Source organism: Pseudophryne corroboree, chromosome 11 (genome assembly GCF_028390025.1).
Source record: "Pseudophryne corroboree isolate aPseCor3 chromosome 11, aPseCor3.hap2, whole genome shotgun sequence".
In the NCBI taxonomy this organism is placed as follows: domain Eukaryota; kingdom Metazoa; phylum Chordata; class Amphibia; order Anura; family Myobatrachidae; genus Pseudophryne; species Pseudophryne corroboree.
The window spans coordinates 129857289-129876960 of NC_086454.1; the positions used below are offsets into that span (position 1 = coordinate 129857289).

At 38.4% G+C, this 19672-nt stretch overlaps 8 non-coding genes across 8 annotated transcripts; all 8 read right to left on the reverse strand.

Annotated features, from left to right (window-relative positions):
* Positions 1 to 4796: 4796 nt before the first annotated feature.
* Positions 4797 to 4869, reverse strand: TRNAT-UGU (transfer RNA threonine (anticodon UGU)). Its single transcript has one exon. It is a non-coding gene; the product is annotated as a tRNA-Thr (tRNA).
* Positions 4870 to 6411: 1542 nt separating this feature from the next.
* TRNAT-UGU (transfer RNA threonine (anticodon UGU)) lies at positions 6412 to 6484 on the reverse strand. Its single transcript has one exon. It is a non-coding gene; the product is annotated as a tRNA-Thr (tRNA).
* A 1531-nt stretch (positions 6485 to 8015) lies between these two features.
* Positions 8016 to 8088, reverse strand: TRNAT-UGU (transfer RNA threonine (anticodon UGU)). The gene has a single exon. It is a non-coding gene; the product is annotated as a tRNA-Thr (tRNA).
* Positions 8089 to 9620: 1532 nt separating this feature from the next.
* On the reverse strand, positions 9621 to 9693 carry TRNAT-UGU (transfer RNA threonine (anticodon UGU)). Its single transcript has one exon. It is a non-coding gene; the product is annotated as a tRNA-Thr (tRNA).
* Positions 9694 to 11225: 1532 nt separating this feature from the next.
* TRNAT-UGU (transfer RNA threonine (anticodon UGU)) lies at positions 11226 to 11298 on the reverse strand. Its single transcript has one exon. It is a non-coding gene; the product is annotated as a tRNA-Thr (tRNA).
* Positions 11299 to 13766: 2468 nt separating this feature from the next.
* Positions 13767 to 13839, reverse strand: TRNAT-UGU (transfer RNA threonine (anticodon UGU)). Its single transcript has one exon. It is a non-coding gene; the product is annotated as a tRNA-Thr (tRNA).
* Positions 13840 to 16980: 3141 nt separating this feature from the next.
* Positions 16981 to 17053, reverse strand: TRNAT-UGU (transfer RNA threonine (anticodon UGU)). Its single transcript has one exon. It is a non-coding gene; the product is annotated as a tRNA-Thr (tRNA).
* A 1531-nt stretch (positions 17054 to 18584) lies between these two features.
* On the reverse strand, positions 18585 to 18657 carry TRNAT-UGU (transfer RNA threonine (anticodon UGU)). The gene has a single exon. It is a non-coding gene; the product is annotated as a tRNA-Thr (tRNA).
* Positions 18658 to 19672: the final 1015 nt, after the last annotated feature.

The following is a 19672-nucleotide window of genomic DNA, read 5'->3' on the forward strand; positions in this document are numbered from 1 at the left end:
CCACAAAATCCATTGAAATGTGGGTCCATGGCTTAGATGGGATAGAGAGTGGATGTAATGGGCCAACAGGAACCCCTCTAGGAGTCTTATTTCGGGCACAGATGTCACATGCCCGAACCCACTGATCCACATCCTTAGCCACCGAGGGCCACCACACCGCCCTAGATAGCAACTCCCGAGTTCTGGCAATACCCGGGTGACCTGCCGACTTCTTGGCATGGAATTCCAGGAACACTCGCTGTCTTAACCTAGGAGGCACAAACAAAAGACCTACCGGAAGGTCTGGAGGAGCCTGCTCCTGTGCTCTAAGGACTAATGATAAGATGTCCTGGGTAATGCCCACTTTAATACATGATGGGGAAACAATGGGCAACGGCTCCTCGGTGGTCTCCTGGATTGGAGCAAAACTCAGCGAGAGCGCATCAGCCTTGATGTTTTTTGACCCAGGGCGATATGTTATCAAAAAATTAAAGCGAGCAAAAAACAAAGCCCATCGTGCCTGCCTGGCATTGAGACGCTTCGCTGACTCTAAATATGCCAGATTCTTATGGTCAGTGAGAATTGAGACCACAAACTTAGCCCCCTCAAGCCAGTGTCTCCACTCCTCGAGTGCATCCTTAATAGCCAACAATTCCCGGTTACCCACGTCATAATTCATCTCGGCAGGCGAAAATTTACGGGAAAAGTAAGCACAGGGATGAAGGCGATTATCAGACACTCCCATCTGAGAAAGCACTGCCCCAATACCCTTCTCAGAGGCATCCACCTCCACCACAAAAGGACGCTCTGGATCTGGGTGTCGCAGCACCTTGGCCGAAACAAATGCCCTTTTGAGACGGGCAAAAGCCGCTTTAGCCTCACAAGACCAGTGAGCAACATCCGCCCCTTTCTTAGTGAGTGCCACCAAGGGCGCCACTATAGACGAAAATCCAGCGATAAATCGTCTATAAAAATTCGCAAAGCCCAGGAAACGCTGAAGCGCCTTCAAACTAGTGGGCTGCACCCAATCCAGGACTGCCTGTACCTTGGAACCCTCCATTTGGAAACCTTCTGGGGAGATAATATATCCTAGAAATGCGATTTGCTGAACTTCAAATTCGCACTTCTCCAGCTTCGCCCCAAGCCGGTGGTCTCTGAGTTTCTGGAGGACTAAGCGTACATGCTTCCGATGTTCCTCCAGGGAATGGGAGAAGATTAGGATGTCATCTAAGTATACAACTAAGAATCTATCCAAATATTCCCTGAGCACATCATTCATGAAATCCTGGAAGACTGCCGGGGCATTACAGAGCCCAAAAGGCATCACCAAATATTCATAATGCCCTGAGTGGGTATTAAAGGCAGTCTTCCATTCATCCCCCTCTCTTATTCGGATTAGATTGTACGCACCGCGTAGGTCAATCTTAGAAAAAATGGTGGCAGTACGAAGCTGGTCAAACAAGACCGAAATGAGAGGCAGTGGGTATGAGTTTTTAATTGTGATACGGTTCAATTCCCTGAAGTCGATGCAGGGTCGCAACGAACCGTCCTTTTTACCCACGAAGAAGAACCCCGACCCAACTGGAGACTGTGAAGGTCTGATAAATCCCTTAGCCAAGTTCTCCTGAATGTACTCTGCCATAGCCTGAGTCTCAGGACGTGACAGGGAGTACAACCTGCTCTTGGGAAGCTTAGCATTTGGCAACAAATCAATGGCACAGTCATAGGGGCGATGGGGAGGTAGAACCTCTGCAACTTTTTTGGAGAACACGTCCGCAAAATCTGCATAACACCCTGGCAATCCTGGCAAACTTAGCTGCGAGAGCCTGACTGGAAGGCTCAAGCAACTCCTGAAACAATCAGTACCCCAACTAAGAATCTCCCCAGAGACCCAGTCAAATTGAGGATTGTGGGCCCTTAACCAGGGTAACCCCAACACCAATGGGGCAAAAGTACAGACAGTCACATAAAAGGACAATTTTTCAGAGTGTGTGGCTCCAATAAACAAAGAAATCTGGCTAGTGCAAGAGGTAATTTTACCTTGGGATAATGGTTCCCCGTTTAACCCACAAATCTCAATTTCCGATGCCAAGGGTACTAAGGGAACAGAGTGTTTTAGGGCGAATTGGCGGTCCATAAAAACCCCGTCGGCCCCACTGTCCACAAAGGCCTCAGTCTTGACAGTTTGACCGAGGATCTTCAAGGTCACCGGAATGATAAAAGTCTTCTTGGGAAATTCTGACTTCTGGCCTGACAGGATATTTCCCATCACCCTCAGGCCCTGAAGTTTTCCAGCTTTTCTGGGCATGATACTACCACATGACCTTTATTCCCACAGTACAAACACAACCCCTGCTGTCTCCTCCGCGTCTTCTCACGCGAGGAGAGACGGGTAGCCCCAATCTGCATAGGCTCCTCAGAAAATTCCTCAGAGTCTGAGGTTCCCTTGGGAAGGAAGGAAATCTCAGTCTCCCTTTCAAGCCTACGCTCTCTCAGCCGTCTGTCCACCCGGATGGATAACTGCATGAGCTGATCCAAGCTATCAGGCAAGGGATATTGTACCAGTTGGTCCTTTATCTGGTTAGAAAGACCTCTTCGGTACTGGTGTCTCAGGGCTGGGTCATTCCACTGGGTATCATGGGCCAACCTCCGAAACTCCGTACAGTAAACCTCAACTGGCCTTCGCCCTTGCTTAAGGATCGAAATCTGAGCCTCGGCTGAGGCCGTCTTGTCAGGGTCATCATACAACATGCCCAGTGCCGTAAAAAAAGCATCAACACTTTTAAGCGACGGACAGTCAGGCTGCAACCCATATGCCCAGACCTGTGGGTCTCCTTGTAGCAAGGAAATCACTATGCCCACCCGCTGAATCTCCGACCCAGAAGACTGAGGCCTAAGCCGGAAGTATAGCTTGCAGCTCTCCTTGAAACAAAAGAACTGCGAGCGATCTCCAGAAAAACGATCCGGGAGATTTACTTTCGGCTCCTTAACCCCTGCAGGTGCTGCTGCTGCGGGAGCTCCGCCAGCAGCCTGGGAGGTGTGCATTTTAATGGACAAATCATTAAATTGCCGAGTCAGGACCTGCACCTGATCGACCACCTGTTGCAACGTATTTTGAGGGGTATGCTCCATATTCCCACAAAATTTCAACAGGAGTATTAGGCTGCTGAATATGTTATGCACACCAGTGCCTGCAGGAAAGTACTAGTGTCAGAACTGTTATGCACTCCAGTGTCTGCAGGAATGTACTGGTGTTTGAACTGTTATGCAAAACAAATGGACTCACAGACAAACTGGGGAATATGACATAACGTACACAGAAGGTGATAGGGTAACAAAATACACACACAGTGAACAGAGAAGCCCAGAGGCTAAGGAACTGGGTATCTCCCTTGTATTAGAACTGCTCAGATGTAAAAAGCAAGATGTTGTGTTTTAATACGTAGAGAACCCGAAATGCTGTTGCTAAGGGCAACAGCAAAACCCTAAAGGGTTACCAACGGGTGTGGCAGTAAACTCCTTGGTCAGAGATGGAATGATAGACACAAGGAGAGCCTCCACAATCCTGATTCTCACTTGCAGTGCACAGGTTTAAGCTTACTGCCACTAAACTGACCCCTGACACCTAGCACAGTGAGACAGGATTAGACAGGCAAGTGTTAGAATACAGCCGCAAACTTGCTAAGTTCACAGAGTAATAACAGAACTCCAGCAAGCTAAACGACTGACTCCAGTCTTACTGCTAGGTCTGGATTGGCAGAGTGTAATACCAAATCCCCAGGCCTATTTGCAGTAAGCAACAAACAAATACAAAGCTACACAGTACTGGCTAACTTTCATGAACTGACTAACCAACAGAGATTCAGCAGCATCTGCTTACCCTGAAAAGAGGCCTTATAAAGCAGGTGCTGTCCACGCCCCACTCAGACCTCACAGACTGTGAGCACAAAAACCAGCACCGGATCCCCTGCCGTGCACAGAGCCTATAACCACTGCACAGCAAAAGACCCGAACCGGAGTATCAGCTGCGCTCAGGTTACTCCACTAGCACTTGTCTCCCGGTTGCCATGACGACGTGGCAGCACAGGGCAGGAGACCCTAACAATTAGTTGTAGCTCATTCTCCAAATATACACTTTTAACAAATGACCACTGCTGAAATGCCTGCTTGGGACATGCAGTTAATAACCTATTAAACAATTTAAAGAAACTTTCAGTTTGCTGTTGTATGTTGAATATGTGTATATATAAAATTGAGGAAATGTTGGTCATGTTTTCCATGCCTCACAAACCTTGTGCTCCTTAGTCTGGAATGCCTTCAAAATGATATGACAGAATGTCTTTATATTGAGATATTTGTGACCAATAGTGGTCATTACCTTGAGTATGCTTGCATTTGTACTTTATATATGCTTACATGACCAAAAAAGCCTTCTGGCAGCTACAGTTGTCAATTCAAAACTCTTCTGGATCAACTGATGAAGTTGATTCCTGCACGGTACAATACAATGTATATACCATTGTTGCTATCTTTAAAGTTTAATTATGAAAAAGCTCTTTCTACAGTTTGTAATGATACTGAAAAATTATGATGGGATTATCAGCATGAACAGAGTCAATACAATAAAATAATTTTAAGACATGCTCTTGGAACCAATTTGCAGATTAGACTGAACATCATAACTCTGTGTACAAATTGAATATCCAAATGTGTGACCAAATTGAAATGGTTCTCCTCACTTAAAGCTCTTGAGCAGACTATTTCAACATTGGGAGCTGCAACTTATATTTTAGCAGCAGTAACAAGAAAGTAGCACTAGGCCCCAGTGAGATTTGAATTCACGACCCCTGGTTTACAAGACCAGTGCTCTAACCCCTGAGTTATGGAGCCTTGCCTTCAGCACTATGTATGTTCATTCTGCTTAGTGATGGAAAAAAATCTTCTGCAAATTTCAAATCTCTGTTATCATTTTATTGTCGCTTTTTGTCCCAATGTAGACTTTTCACAAAAAAATTCTACAAATTTGCAATATCCTTGATTGAGGCATGTAGTATATAACTTTTTCAGAAAATCAAATAAATGCAAAAATTAGCTGTCTTTGCTTGAATTGAATTATATAGAAAATATTGAAAAAGTTGGACATATTTTTAATGGCTCTCCAACTTTGTGTTAGAGTGTCCTGTAGTGAGCTGAAATGATAATACCATGCCTGTCAGCAGAAACAGAACAGGTGTACAACAGGGTGAGAAGTATTAAAAACCTCCTAATGTGTGTGTTTTTTTGCTATCATTAAAGTAAAATTATTGGAAAGCTCTTACCATAGTTTCATAATAATAGTGAAAAACTTGTTGGAACTATCAGCATGAACAGAATCGGCCCAATAAAATGCAACAAATATGTTTTAGACATGCTCTTGTAACCAATCAGCAGATTAGACTGAACATCATAACTCTGTGTACAAATTGAATATCCAAATGTGTGACCAAATTGAAATGGTTCTCCTCACTTAAAGATATTGCATAGACTATTTTAACATTGGGAAACACTAGGTCCCAGTGAGATTGGACCTCATGACCCCTGGTTTACGAGACCAGTGCTCTAACCCCTGAGAGATGGAGCCACATAAGTAGCCAGAACTGTGACCAATACGGGGTCTGAATTATGGTGGAAAAGAGTTTTCTTCAAATTTCAGTAATCTTATTGGATATTATTAGTTGTAGCTCATTCTCCAAATATACACTTTTAACAAATGACCACTGCTGAAATGCCTGCTTGGGACATGCAGTTAATAACCTATTAAACAATTTAAAGAAACTTTCAGTTTGCTGTTGTATGTTGAATAGGTGTATATATAAAATTGAGGAAATGTTGGTCGTGTTTTCCATGCCTCACAAACCTTGTGCTCCTTAGTCTGGAATGCCTTCAAAATGATATGACAGAATGTCTTTATATTGAGATATTTGTGACCAATAGTGGTCATTACCTTGAGTATGCTTGCATTTGTACTTTATATATGCTTACATGACCAAAAAAGCCTTCTGGCAGCTACAGTTGTCAATTCAAAACTCTTCTGGATCAACTGATGAAGTTGATTCCTGCACGGTACAATACAGATTAATACGATGTATATACCATTGTTGCTATCTTTAAAGTTTAATTATGGAAAAGCTCTTTCTACAGTTTGTAATGATACTGAAAAATTATGATGGGATTATCAGCATGAACAGAATCAGTACAATAAAATAATTTTAAGACATGCTCTTGGAACCAATTTGCAGATTAGACTGAACATCATAACTCTGTGTACAAATTGAATATACAAATGTGTGACCAAATTGAAATGATTCTCCTCACTTAAAGCTCTTGAGCAGACTATTTCAACATTGGGAGCTGCAATTTATATTTTAGCAGCAGTAACAAGAAAGTAGCACTAGGCCCCAGTGAGATTTGAACTCACAACCGCTGGTTTACAAGACCAGTGTTCTAACCCCTGAGCTATGGAGACTTGCCTTCAGCACTATGTATGTTCATTCTGCTTAGTGATGGAAAAAAATCTTCTGCAAATTTCAAATCTCTGTTATTATTTTATTGTCGCTTTTTGTCCCAATGTAGACTTTTCACAAAAAATTCTACAAATTTGCAATATCCTTGATTGAGGCATGTAGTATATAACTTTTTCAGAAAATCAAATAAATGCAAAAATTAGCCGTCTTTGCTTGAATTGAATTATATAGAAAATATTGAAAAAGTTGGACATATTTTTAATGGCTCTCCAACTTTGTGTTAGAGTGTCCTGTAGTGAGCTGAAATGATAATACCATGCCTGTCAGCAGAAACAGAACAGGTGTACAACAGGGTGAGAAGTATTAAAAACCTCCTAATGTGTGTGTTTTTTTGCTATCATTAAAGTAAAATTATTGGAAAGCTCTTACCATAGTTTCATAATAATAGTGAAAAACTTGCTGGAACTATTAGCATGAACAGAATCGGCCCAATAAAATGCAACAAATATGTTTTTGACATGCTCTTGTAACCAATCAGCAGATTAGAATGAACATCATATGTCTTTGTCCAAATTAACCATCCAAATATGTGACCAAATTGAAATGGTTCTCCTCACTTAACGATATTGCATAGACTATTTTAACATTGGGAAACACTAGGTCCCAGTGAGATTGGACCTCATGACCCCTGGTTTACGAGACCAGTGCTCTAACCCCTGAGCTATGGAGCCACATAAGTAGCCAGAGCTATGACCAATACGGGGTCTGAATTATGGTGGAAAAGAGTTTTCTTCAAATTTCAGTAATCTTATTGGATATTATTAGTTGTAGCTCATTCTCCAAATATACACTTTTAACAAATGACCACTGCTGAAATGCCTGCTTGGGACATGCAGTTAATAACCTATTAAACAATTTAAAGAAACTTTCAGTTTGCTGTTGTATGTTGAATAGGTGTATATATAAAATTGAGGAAATGTTGGTCATGTTTTCCATGCCTCACAAACCTTGTGCTCCTTAGTCTGGAATGCCTTCAAAATGATATGACAGAATGTCTTTATATTGAGATATTTGTGACCAATAGTGGTCATTACCTTGAGTATGCTTGCATTTGTACTTTATATATGCTTACATGACCAAAAAAGCCTTCTGGCAGCTACAGTTGTCAATTCAAAACTCTTCTGGATCAACTGATGAAGTTGATTCCTGCACGGTACAATACAATGTATATACCATTGTTGCTATCTTTAAAGTTTAATTATGAAAAAGCTCTTTCTACAGTTTGTAATGATACTGAAAAATTATGATGGGATTATCAGCATGAACAGAGTCAATACAATAAAATAATTTTAAGACATGCTCTTGGAACCAATTTGCAGATTAGACTGAACATCATAACTCTGTGTACAAATTGAATATCCAAATGTGTGACCAAATTGAAATGGTTCTCCTCACTTAAAGCTCTTGAGCAGACTATTTCAACATTGGGAGCTGCAACTTATATTTTAGCAGCAGTAACAAGAAAGTAGCACTAGGCCCCAGTGAGATTTGAATTCACGACCCCTGGTTTACAAGACCAGTGCTCTAACCCCTGAGTTATGGAGCCTTGCCTTCAGCACTATGTATGTTCATTCTGCTTAGTGATGGAAAAAAATCTTCTGCAAATTTCAAATCTCTGTTATCATTTTATTGTCGCTTTTTGTCCCAATGTAGACTTTTCACAAAAAAATTCTACAAATTTGCAATATCCTTGATTGAGGCATGTAGTATATAACTTTTTCAGAAAATCAAATAAATGCAAAAATTAGCTGTCTTTGCTTGAATTGAATTATATAGAAAATATTGAAAAAGTTGGACATATTTTTAATGGCTCTCCAACTTTGTGTTAGAGTGTCCTGTAGTGAGCTGAAATGATAATACCATGCCTGTCAGCAGAAACAGAACAGGTGTACAACAGGGTGAGAAGTATTAAAAACCTCCTAATGTGTGTGTTTTTTTGCTATCATTAAAGTAAAATTATTGGAAAGCTCTTACCATAGTTTCATAATAATAGTGAAAAACTTGTTGGAACTATCAGCATGAACAGAATCGGCCCAATAAAATGCAACAAATATGTTTTAGACATGCTCTTGTAACCAATCAGCAGATTAGACTGAACATCATAACTCTGTGTACAAATTGAATATCCAAATGTGTGACCAAATTGAAATGGTTCTCCTCACTTAAAGATATTGCATAGACTATTTTAACATTGGGAAACACTAGGTCCCAGTGAGATTGGACCTCATGACCCCTGGTTTACGAGACCAGTGCTCTAACCCCTGAGAGATGGAGCCACATAAGTAGCCAGAACTGTGACCAATACGGGGTCTGAATTATGGTGGAAAAGAGTTTTCTTCAAATTTCAGTAATCTTATTGGATATTATTAGTTGTAGCTCATTCTCCAAATATACACTTTTAACAAATGACCACTGCTGAAATGCCTGCTTGGGACATGCAGTTAATAACCTATTAAAAAATTTATAGAAACTTTCAGTTTGCTGTTGTATGTTGAATATGTGTATATATAAAATTGAGGAAATGTTGGTCATGTTTTCCATGCCTCACAAACCTTGTGCTCCTTAGTCTGGAATGCCTTCAAAATGATATGACAGAATGTCTTTATATTGAGATATTTGTGACCAATAGTGGTCATTACCTTGAGTATGCTTGCATTTGTACTTTATATATGCTTACATGACCAAAAAAGCCTTCTGGCAGCTACAGTTGTCAATTCAAAACTCTTCTGGATCAACTGATGAAGTTGATTCCTGCACGGTTCAATACAATGTATATACCATTGTTGCTATCTTTAAAGTTTAATTATGGAAAAGCTCTTTCTACAGTTTGTAATGATACTGAAAAATTATGATGGGATTATCAGCATGAACAGAGTCAATACAATAAAATAATTTTAAGACATGCTCTTGGAACCAATTTGCAGATTAGACTGAACATCATAACTCTGTGTACAAATTGAATATCCAAATGTGTGACCAAATTGAAATTGTACTCCTCACTTAAAGCTCTTGAGCAGACTATTTCAACATTGGGAGCTGCAATTTATATTTTAGCAGCAGTAACAAGAAAGTAACACTAGGCCCAAGTGAGATTTGAACTCACGACCCCTGGTTTACAAGACCAGTGCTCTAACCCCTGAGTTATGGAGCCTTGCCTTCAGCACTATGTATGTTCATTCTGCTTAGTGATGGAAAAAAATCTTCTGCAAATTTCAAATCTCTGTTATCATTTTATTGTCGCTTTTTGTCCCAATGTAGACTTTTCACAAAAAAATTCTACAAATTTGCAATATCCTTGATTGAGGCATGTAGTATATAACTTTTTCAGAAAATCAAATAAATGCAAAAATTAGCTGTCTTTGCTTGAATTGAATTATATAGAAAATATTGAAAAAGTTGGACATATTTTTAATGGCTCTCCAACTTTGTGTTAGAGTGTCCTGTAGTGAGCTGAAATGATAATACCATGCCTGTCAGCAGAAACAGAACAGGTGTACAACAGGGTGAGAAGTATTAAAAACCTCCTAATGTGTGTGTTTTTTTGCTATCATTAAAGTAAAATTATTGGAAAGCTCTTACCATAGTTTCATAATAATAGTGAAAAACTTGCTGGAACTATTAGCATGAACAGAATCGGCCCAATAAAATGCAACAAATATGTTTTTGACATGCTCTTGTAACCAATCAGCAGATTAGAATGAACATCATATGTCTTTGTCCAAATTAACCATCCAAATATGTGACCAAATTGAAATGGTTCTCCTCACTTAACGATATTGCATAGACTATTTTAACATTGGGAAACACTAGGTCCCAGTGAGATTGGACCTCATGACCCCTGGTTTACGAGACCAGTGCTCTAACCCCTGAGCTATGGAGCCACATAAGTAGCCAGAGCTGTGACCAATACGGGGTCTGAATTATGGTGGAAAAGAGTTTTCTTCAAATTTCAGTAATCTTATTGGATATTATTAGTTGTAGCTCATTCTCCAAATATACACTTTTAACAAATGACCACTGCTGAAATGCCTGCTTGGGACATGCAGTTAATAACCTATTAAACAATTTAAAGAAACTTTCAGTTTGCTGTTGTATGTTGAATAGGTGTATATATAAAATTGAGGAAATGTTGGTCATGTTTTCCATGCCTCACAAACCTTGTGCTCCTTAGTCTGGAATGCCTTCAAAATGATATGACAGAATGTCTTTATATTGAGATATTTGTGACCAATAGTGGTCATTACCTTGAGTATGCTTGCATTTGTACTTTATATATGCTTACATGACCAAAAAAGCCTTCTGGCAGCTACAGTTGTCAATTCAAAACTCTTCTGGATCAACTGATGAAGTTGATTCCTGCACGGTACAATACAATGTATATACCATTGTTGCTATCTTTAAAGTTTAATTATGGAAAAGCTCTTTCTACAGTTTGTAATGATACTGAAAAATTATGATGGGATTATCAGCATGAACAGAGTCAATACAATAAAATAATTTTAAGACATGCTCTTGGAACCAATTTGCAGATTAGACTGAACATCATAACTCTGTGTACAAATTGAATATCCAAATGTGTGACCAAATTGAAATGGTACTCCTCACTTAAAGCTCTTGAGCAGACTATTTCAACATTGGGAGCTGCAATTTATATTTTAGCAGCAGTAACAAGAAAGTAACACTAGGCCCAAGTGAGATTTGAACTCACGACCCCTGGTTTACAAGACCAGTGCTCTAACCCCTGAGTTATGGAGCCTTGCCTTCAGCACTATGTATGTTCATTCTGCTTAGTGATGGAAAAAAATCTTCTGCAAATTTCAAATCTCTGTTATCATTTTATTGTCGCTTTTTGTCCCAATGTAGACTTTTCACAAAAAAATTCTACAAATTTGCAATATCCTTGATTGAGGCATGTAGTATATAACTTTTTCAGAAAATCATATAAATGCAAAAATTAGCTGTCTTTGCTTGAATTGAATTATATAGAAAATATTGAAAAAGTTGGACATATTTTTAATGGCTCTCCAACTTTGTGTTAGAGTGTCCTGTAGTGAGCTGAAATGATAATACCATGCCTGTCAGCAGAAACAGAACAGGTGTACAACAGGGTGAGAAGTATTAAAAACCTCCTAATGTGTGTGTTTTTTTGCTATCATTAAAGTAAAATTATTGGAAAGCTCTTACCATAGTTTCATAATAATAGTGAAAAACTTGTTGGAACTATCAGCATGAACAGAATCGGGTCAATAAAATGCAACAAATATGTTTTAGACATGCTCTTGTAACCAATCAGCAGATTAGACTGAACATCATATGTCTTAGTCCAAATTAACCATCCAAATATGTGACCAAATTGAAATGGTTCTCCTCACTTAAAGATATTGCATAGACTATTTTAACATTGGGAAACACTAGGTCCCAGTGAGATTGGACCTCATGACCCCTGGTTTACGAGACCAGTGCTCTAACCCCTGAGAGATGGAGCCACATAAGTAGCCAGAACTGTGACCAATACGGGGTCTGAATTATGGTGGAAAAGAGTTTTCTTCAAATTTCAGTAATCTTATTGGATATTATTAGTGTTATGCACACCAGTGCCTGCAGGAAAGTACTAGTGTCAGAACTGTTATGCACTCCAGTGTCTGCAGGAATGTACTGGTGTTTGAACTGTTATGCAAAACAAATGGACTCACAGACAAACTGGGGAATATGACATAACGTACACAGAAGGTGATAGGGTAACAAAATACACACACAGTGAACAGAGAAGCCCAGAGGCTAAGGAACTGGGTATCTCCCTTGTATTAGAACTGCTCAGATGTAAAAAGCAAGATGTTGTGTTTTAATACGTAGAGAACCCGAAATGCTGTTGCTAAGGGCAACAGCAAAACCCTAAAGGGTTACCAACGGGTGTGGCAGTAAACTCCTTGGTCAGAGATGGAATGATAGACACAAGGAGAGCCTCCACAATCCTGATTCTCACTTGCAGTGCACAGGTTTAAGCTTACTGCCACTAAACTGACCCCTGACACCTAGCACAGTGAGACAGGATTAGACAGGCAAGTGTTAGAATACAGCCGCAAACTTGCTAAGTTCACAGAGTAATAACAGAACCCCAGCAAGCTAAACGACTGACTCCAGTCTTACTGCTAGGTCTGGATTGGCAGAGTGTAATACCAAATCCCCAGGCCTATTTGCAGTAAGCAACAAACAAATACAAAGCTACACAGTACTGGCTAACTTTCATGAACTGACTAACCAACAGAGATTCAGCAGCATCTGCTTACCCTGAAAAGAGGCCTTATAAAGCAGGTGCTGTCCACGCCCCACTCAGACCTCACAGACTGTGAGCACAAAAACCAGCACCGGATCCCCTGCCGTGCACAGAGCCTATAACCACTGCACAGCAAAAGACCCGAACCGGAGTATCAGCTGCGCTCAGGTTACTCCACTAGCACTTGTCTCCCGGTTGCCATGACGACGTGGCAGCACAGGGCAGGAGACCCTAACAATTAGTTGTAGCTCATTCTCCAAATATACACTTTTAACAAATGACCACTGCTGAAATGCCTGCTTGGGACATGCAGTTAATAACCTATTAAACAATTTAAAGAAACTTTCAGTTTGCTGTTGTATGTTGAATATGTGTATATATAAAATTGAGGAAATGTTGGTCATGTTTTCCATGCCTCACAAACCTTGTGCTCCTTAGTCTGGAATGCCTTCAAAATGATATGACAGAATGTCTTTATATTGAGATATTTGTGACCAATAGTGGTCATTACCTTGAGTATGCTTGCATTTGTACTTTATATATGCTTACATGACCAAAAAAGCCTTCTGGCAGCTACAGTTGTCAATTCAAAACTCTTCTGGATCAACTGATGAAGTTGATTCCTGCACGGTACAATACAATGTATATACCATTGTTGCTATCTTTAAAGTTTAATTATGAAAAAGCTCTTTCTACAGTTTGTAATGATACTGAAAAATTATGATGGGATTATCAGCATGAACAGAGTCAATACAATAAAATAATTTTAAGACATGCTCTTGGAACCAATTTGCAGATTAGACTGAACATCATAACTCTGTGTACAAATTGAATATCCAAATGTGTGACCAAATTGAAATGGTTCTCCTCACTTAAAGCTCTTGAGCAGACTATTTCAACATTGGGAGCTGCAACTTATATTTTAGCAGCAGTAACAAGAAAGTAGCACTAGGCCCCAGTGAGATTTGAATTCACGACCCCTGGTTTACAAGACCAGTGCTCTAACCCCTGAGTTATGGAGCCTTGCCTTCAGCACTATGTATGTTCATTCTGCTTAGTGATGGAAAAAAATCTTCTGCAAATTTCAAATCTCTGTTATCATTTTATTGTCGCTTTTTGTCCCAATGTAGACTTTTCACAAAAAAATTCTACAAATTTGCAATATCCTTGATTGAGGCATGTAGTATATAACTTTTTCAGAAAATCAAATAAATGCAAAAATTAGCTGTCTTTGCTTGAATTGAATTATATAGAAAATATTGAAAAAGTTGGACATATTTTTAATGGCTCTCCAACTTTGTGTTAGAGTGTCCTGTAGTGAGCTGAAATGATAATACCATGCCTGTCAGCAGAAACAGAACAGGTGTACAACAGGGTGAGAAGTATTAAAAACCTCCTAATGTGTGTGTTTTTTTGCTATCATTAAAGTAAAATTATTGGAAAGCTCTTACCATAGTTTCATAATAATAGTGAAAAACTTGTTGGAACTATCAGCATGAACAGAATCGGCCCAATAAAATGCAACAATTATGTTTTTGACATGCTCTTGTAACCAATCAGCAGATTAGACTGAACATCATAACTCTGTGTACAAATTGAATATCCAAATGTGTGACCAAATTGAAATGGTTCTCCTCACTTAAAGATATTGCATAGACTATTTTAACATTGGGAAACACTAGGTCCCAGTGAGATTGGACCTCATGACCCCTGGTTTACGAGACCAGTGCTCTAACCCCTGAGAGATGGAGCCACATAAGTAGCCAGAACTGTGACCAATACGGGGTCTGAATTATGGTGGAAAAGAGTTTTCTTCAAATTTCAGTAATCTTATTGGATATTATTAGTTGTAGCTCATTCTCCAAATATACACTTTTAACAAATGACCACTGCTGAAATGCCTGCTTGGGACATGCAGTTAATAACCTATTAAACAATTTAAAGAAACTTTCAGTTTGCTGTTGTATGTTGAATAGGTGTATATATAAAATTGAGGAAATGTTGGTCATGTTTTCCATGCCTCACAAACCTTGTGCTCCTTAGTCTGGAATGCCTTCAAAATGATATGACAGAATGTCTTTATATTGAGATATTTGTGACCAATAGTGGTCATTACCTTGAGTATGCTTGCATTTGTACTTTATATATGCTTACATGACCAAAAAAGCCTTCTGGCAGCTACAGTTGTCAATTCAAAACTCTTCTGGATCAACTGATGAAGTTGATTCCTGCACGGTACAATACAATGTATATACCATTGTTGCTATCTTTAAAGTTTAATTATGGAAAAGCTCTTTCTACAGTTTGTAATGATACTGAAAAATTATGATGGGATTATCAGCATGAACAGAGTCAATACAATAAAATAATTTTAAGACATGCTCTTGGAACCAATTTGCAGATTAGACTGAACATCATAACTCTGTGTACAAATTGAATATCCAAATGTGTGACCAAATTGAAATGGTTCTCCTCACTTAAAGCTCTTGAGCAGACTATTTCAACATTGGGAGCTGCAATTTATATTTTAGCAGCAGTAACAAGAAAGTAGCACTAGGCCCCAGTCAGATTTGAACTCACGACCCCTGGTTTACAGTGCTCCAACCCCTGAGCTATGGAGCCTTGCCTTCAGCACTATGTATATTCATTCTGCTTAGTGATGGAAAAAAATCTTCTGCAAATTTCAAATCTCTGTTATCATTTTATTGTCGCTTTTTGTCCCAATGTAGACTTTTCACAAAAAAATTCTACAAATTTGCAATATCCTTGATTGAGGCATGTAGTATATAACTTTTTCAGAAAATCAAATAAATGCAAAAATTAGCTGTCTTTGCTTGAATTGAATTATATAGAAAATATTGAAAAAGTTGGACATATTTTTAATGGCTCTCCAACTTTGTGTTAGAGTGTCCTGTAGTGAGCTGAAATGATAATACCATGCCTGTCAGCAGAAACAGAACAGGTGTACAACAGGGTGAGAAGTATTAAAAACCTCCTAATGTGTGTGTTTTTTTGCTATCATTAAAGTAAAATTATTGGAAAGCTCTTACCATAGTTTCATAATAATAGTGAAAAACTTGTTGGAACTATCAGCATGAACAGAATCGGGTCAATAAAATGCAACAAATATGTTTTAGACATGCTCTTGTAACCAATCAGCAGATTAGACTGAACATCATATGTCTTAGTCCAAATTAACCATCCAAATATGTGACCAAATTGAAATGGTTCTCCTCACTTAAAGATATTGCATAGACTATTTTAACATTGGGAAACACTAGGTCCCAGTGAGATTGGACCTCATGACCCCTGGTTTACGAGACCAGTGCTCTAACCCCTGAGAGATGGAGCCACATAAGTAGCCAGAACTGTGACCAATACGGGGTCTGAATTATGGTGGAAAAGAGTTTTCTTCAAATTTCAGTAATCTTATTGGATATTATTAGTTGTAGCTCATTCTCCAAATATACACTTTTAACAAATGACCACTGCTGAAATGCCTGCTTGGGACATGCAGTTAATAACCTATTAAACAATTTAAAGAAACTTTCAGTTTGCTGTTGTATGTTGAATATGTGTATATATAAAATTGAGGAAATGTTGGTCATGTTTTCCATGCCTCACAAACCTTGTGCTCCTTAGTCTGGAATGCCTTCAAAATGATATGACAGAATGTCTTTATATTGAGATATTTGTGACCAATAGTGGTCATTACCTTGAGTATGCTTGCATTTGTACTTTATATATGCTTACATGACCAAAAAAGCCTTCTGGCAGCTACAGTTGTCAATTCAAAACTCTTCTGGATCAACTGATGAAGTTGATTCCTGCACGGTACAATACAGATTAATACGATGTATATACCATTGTTGCTATCTTTAAAGTTTAATTATGGAAAAGCTCTTTCTACAGTTTGTAATGATACTGAAAAATTATGATGGGATTATCAGCATGAACAGAATCAGTACAATAAAATAATTTTAAGACATGCTCTTGGAACCAATTTGCAGATTAGACTGAACATCATAACTCTGTGTACAAATTGAATATACAAATGTGTGACCAAATTGAAATGGTTCTCCTCACTTAAAGCTCTTGAGCAGACTATTTCAACATTGGGAGCTGCAATTTATATTTTAGCAGCAGTAACAAGAAAGTAGCACTAGGCCCCAGTGAGATTTGAACTCACAACCGCTGGTTTACAAGACCAGTGTTCTAACCCCTGAGCTATGGAGACTTGCCTTCAGCACTATGTATGTTCATTCTGCTTAGTGATGGAAAAAAATCTTCTGCAAATTTCAAATCTCTGTTATTATTTTATTGTCGCTTTTTGTCCCAATGTAGACTTTTCACAAAAAATTCTACAAATTTGCAATATCCTTGATTGAGGCATGTAGTATATAACTTTTTCAGAAAATCAAATAAATGCAAAAATTAGCCGTCTTTGCTTGAATTGAATTATATAGAAAATATTGAAAAAGTTGGACATATTTTTAATGGCTCTCCAACTTTGTGTTAGAGTGTCCTGTAGTGAGCTGAAATGATAATACCATGCCTGTCAGCAGAAACAGAACAGGTGTACAACAGGGTGAGAAGTATTAAAAACCTCCTAATGTGTGTGTTTTTTTGCTATCATTAAAGTAAAATTATTGGAAAGCTCTTACCATAGTTTCATAATAATAGTGAAAAACTTGCTGGAACTATTAGCATGAACAGAATCGGCCCAATAAAATGCAACAAATATGTTTTTGACATGCTCTTGTAACCAATCAGCAGATTAGAATGAACATCATATGTCTTTGTCCAAATTAACCATCCAAATATGTGACCAAATTGAAATGGTTCTCCTCACTTAAAGATATTGCATAGACTATTTTAACATTGGGAAACACTAGGTCCCAGTGAGATTGGACCTCATGACCCCTGGTTTACGAGACCAGTGCTCTAACCCCTGAGCTATGGAGCCACATAAGTAGCCAGAGCTGTGACCAATACGGGGTCTGAATTATGGTGGAAAAGAGTTTTCTTCAAATTTCAGTAATCTTATTGGATATTATTAGTTGTAGCTCATTCTCCAAATATACACTTTTAACAAATGACCACTGCTGAAATGCCTGCTTGGGACATGCAGTTAATAACCTATTAAACAATTTAAAGAAACTTTCAGTTTGCTGTTGTATGTTGAATAGGTGTATATATAAAATTGAGGAAATGTTGGTCATGTTTTCCATGCCTCACAAACCTTGTGCTCCTTAGTCTGGAATGCCTTCAAAATGATATGACAGAATGTCTTTATATTGAGATATTTGTGACCAATAGTGGTCATTACCTTGAGTATGCTTGCATTTGTACTTTATATATGCTTACATGACCAAAAAAGCCTTCTGGCAGCTACAGTTGTCAATTCAAAACTCTTCTGGATCAACTGATGAAGTTGATTCCTGCACGGTACAATACAATGTATATACCATTGTTGCTATCTTTAAAGTTTAATTATGGAAAAGCTCTTTCTACAGTTTGTAATGATACTGAAAAATTATGATGGGATTATCAGCATGAACAGAGTCAATACAATAAAATAATTTTAAGACATGCTCTTGGAACCAATTTGCAGATTAGACTGAACATCATAACTCTGTGTACAAATTGAATATCCAAATGTGTGACCAAATTGAAATGGTTCTCCTCACTTAAAGCTCTTGAGCAGACTATTTCAACATTGGGAGCTGCAATTTATATTTTAGCAGCAGTAACAAGAAAGTAGCACTAGGCCCCAGTGAGATTTGAACTCACGACCCCTGGTTTACAAGACCAGTGCTCTAACCCCTAAGCTATGGAGCCTTGCCTTCAGCACTATGTATGTTCATTCTGCTTAGTGATGGAAAAAAATCTTCTGCAAATTTCAAATCTCTGTTATCATTTTATTGTCGCTTTTTGTCCCAATGTAGACTTTTCACAAAAAAATTCTACAAATTTGCAATATCCTTGATTGAGGCATGTAGTATATAACTTTTTCAGAAAATCAAATAAATGCAAAAATTAGCTGTCTTTGCTTGAATTGAATTATATAGAAAATATTGAAAAAGTTGGACATATTTTTAATGGCTCTCCAACTTTGTGTTAGAGTGTCCTGTAGTGAGCTGAAATGATAATACCATGCCTGTCAGCAGAAACAGAACAGGTGTACAACAGGGTGAGAAGTATTAATAACCTCCTAATGTGTGTGTTTTTGTGCTATCATTAAAGTTAAATTATTGGAAAGCTCTTACCATAGTTTCATAATAATAGTGAAAAACTTGTTGGAACTATCAGCATGAACAGAATCGGCCCAATAAAATGCAACAAATATGTTTTAGACATGCTCTTGTAACCAATCAGCAGATTAGACTGAACATCATAACTCTGTGTACAAATTGAATATCCAAATGTGTGACCAAATTGAAATGGTTCTCCTCACCTAAAGATATTGCATAGACTATTTTAACATTGGGAAACACTAGGTCCCAGTGAGATTGGACCTCATGACCCCTGGTTTACGAGACCAGTGCTCTAACCCCTGAGAGATGGAGCCACATAAGTAGCCAGAACTGTGACCAATACGGGGTCTGAATTATGGTGGAAAAGAGTTTTCTTCAAATTTCAGTAATCTTATTGGATATTATTAGTTGTAGCTCATTCTCCAAATATACACTTTTAACAAATGACCACTGCTGAAATGCCTGCTTGGGACATGCAGTTAATAACCTATTAAACAATTTAAAGAAACTTTCAGTTTGCTGTTGTATGTTGAATAGGTGTATATATAAAATTTAGGAAATGTTGGTCATGTTTTCCATGCCTCACAAACCTTGTGCTC